A 2,381-nucleotide genomic window follows, 5' to 3' on the forward strand; every position below is an offset into this window, starting at 1 on the left:
ACAGCAGAGAAAGAGAAAAAGGAAGAGAGAAAACCCACATCCTTTGTGTTTCATTACATATCACTAACGTCGATGCCTGAAACTTAATAGTCTCCATATGTGAGTAACAGAAGCCACGAAAACCCCTATTCCTTCCTCTTTCTCTACTGCCATATGTCTCTTAATTTCTGGAGGTAAGACTTATTTTCACATGCTTTTCAGTTTTGCTCATGAGAAAACAATTCTATATTTGTTTAAGTTTAATATTGTGTACAAAGGAAAAAGAAATCATAACTTCAATTTTCAGTGATTCTTAATGTTACCATTTGTCTCTGCTATATATATTTTAAAAAAAGGTATATTGAATTTTTCAGATGAAAATGTACCTATGTGTCTACAGCAAAAATCTGAAAGCGTTAACCATTTCTGGTGCTTCTCATAAATTCAGGCCACATCTACAGAGCAAAACCTGCAAGGGAGACTATACCCCATAAGGAGCCTCTAGATCACTCTGTAAGGGGGTGTTAGGTGAGAAGGAGAGAAGTTGAACGTGGGCACTTGAAGTCATGTTCTATAGAAAGACTTTCATTTGTGGCCATTTCACCTTCTAAATGTTAGCAAGGTGGGAGTTGGGAGCACCTGCAACTCGGAGGGGGCATTGAGGTGAGGGGACAATCAAATGTCAGGAGGTGGGGGCTGAAAGCAGTGCAATGGTAGGAATGTGATGGTGGCCATTGCTGTTGTCATCCTGTTTTTAGAAGGTCCACAATACCCTCTTCAGTTCAAACTGAGCTTGAAGTAAAAAGAAAAGAAAGAACTAGAGTTGTTTCTCTCTACTGTCTACTCCACCTTGATCACACGCCCTACTCTTCTTGCTTTGACTTTTCGGAATGAAAGAGAGTGCGGGTGAGCACTCAGAGGCAGGTGAGACCATCGGGTTGGTTTGCACCTGCTCAGAAGTGGGGAAGCCACATTTCCACTAGGACACTGACCCTTTTCTCACCCTGCCCTACTGCACTAGGAGCCGGGGTTTCCTTCCATTGGTTTTAATACCAGTCATTTCACAAACCTAAGACCACCTGAATCAAATAATGATTGAACTCTCCACTACAGCTTTTCAACCACAGAACTGTCAGAAACCACCCATATAATTTTATCATTCACAGGTTGACTGAACTGAAGTTGACCTAGGCTAGCACAACAATGCTGAAAAAATGTGCTGTGACTTTTAAAAAATCAATTACTGATTGTCAATTATGTTGAAATGTGTTGTCACCAGGTCCTTTATAAGAACATGCTAAATAAGCAAGATACATATCCCAATCAGAGCTGTTTTCTGGTTCTGTTACTGTTGTCCTTCCCTAAAACTGTATCTCCTGCCTCTTTTCTAGCTGGAAAGTAAAGCAACTGTAACAAAGCTGTTGGACTATTTCAGCTCTCAAAAACAGGAGAAGGTGTCAAACTCTACACCAAGTGTCATGTGGCAGGATGGGAAAGCACCAAAAGAGACTTGTGCAAAATTTCGAATACCTTGAGAAAAGTCAGTGTCACTGCAATAGACCAAAAAATATACAGTGATGCAGAGCACTATAATTTTAAGCTAGTTATTGAACACAGTATGATCTGTGTTAATGGTAGAAAAAGTGAAGATGATTCATTCGAAGTAAGTAAATTACAAATTTAAACCATTTTTTGGCTGTAGGAAATAAAGTAAAATAGAGTGCCTAGGAAAATCAGGGTGGATAATTGTTACTACTTTTTACATACAAAGCCTGCAAGGACTACTGTTTGACACTGGTGTGATGTACTCCTTTGTCCTAGGTAAAATCTGCTTGGAGAGTGTTCCCTCCTTACTAACGATCATTTTCAGGATACTATTTAACTGCTATCTTTGGATGCTCTCCAGCCCTCTCAAAAAGGACCATGACAGCTGGCATTTATTAAGTGCCAGGAATTATACTAAGTCCTATACTCTATGCCACTTACTCCTCAAATAAGTCCATGAGATAGGCACAATTATTATCAACTCTATTTTACAGTTGAGGAAATTAAGTCATAGAAATTTACTTAACTTCCCCCAAGTTAAATAACTTGGCTAACAGTGGTGTGAAACTGGATCTGGACCAAGGTCGTCTAACTCCCAACTCATGCATTGTTCTACCTCTTAATATGCCAAGAAAAGGCTTGACCAAGGTTTGACCCCATTTGGAACTTATGATGCATAAGTGGTTTGCAAGGTCAGAGAGAATATGAAATGGAGGCTGATGAATCCTGAAAAATATTAGTAAAACTTGTTCAAAATATCACAAGTACTCCCTGGTCTGAGATAGCTTAGCTCCTTCAAAGCAGGGAGTCATTGAAATCCCATCTCAAGCCTCCTAGTAGCTCCCCAACTTTCAGTT

This window comes from Pteropus alecto, unplaced genomic scaffold (assembly GCF_000325575.1).
Source record: "Pteropus alecto unplaced genomic scaffold, ASM32557v1 scaffold73, whole genome shotgun sequence".
Classification (NCBI taxonomy): Eukaryota; Metazoa; Chordata; class Mammalia; order Chiroptera; family Pteropodidae; genus Pteropus; species Pteropus alecto.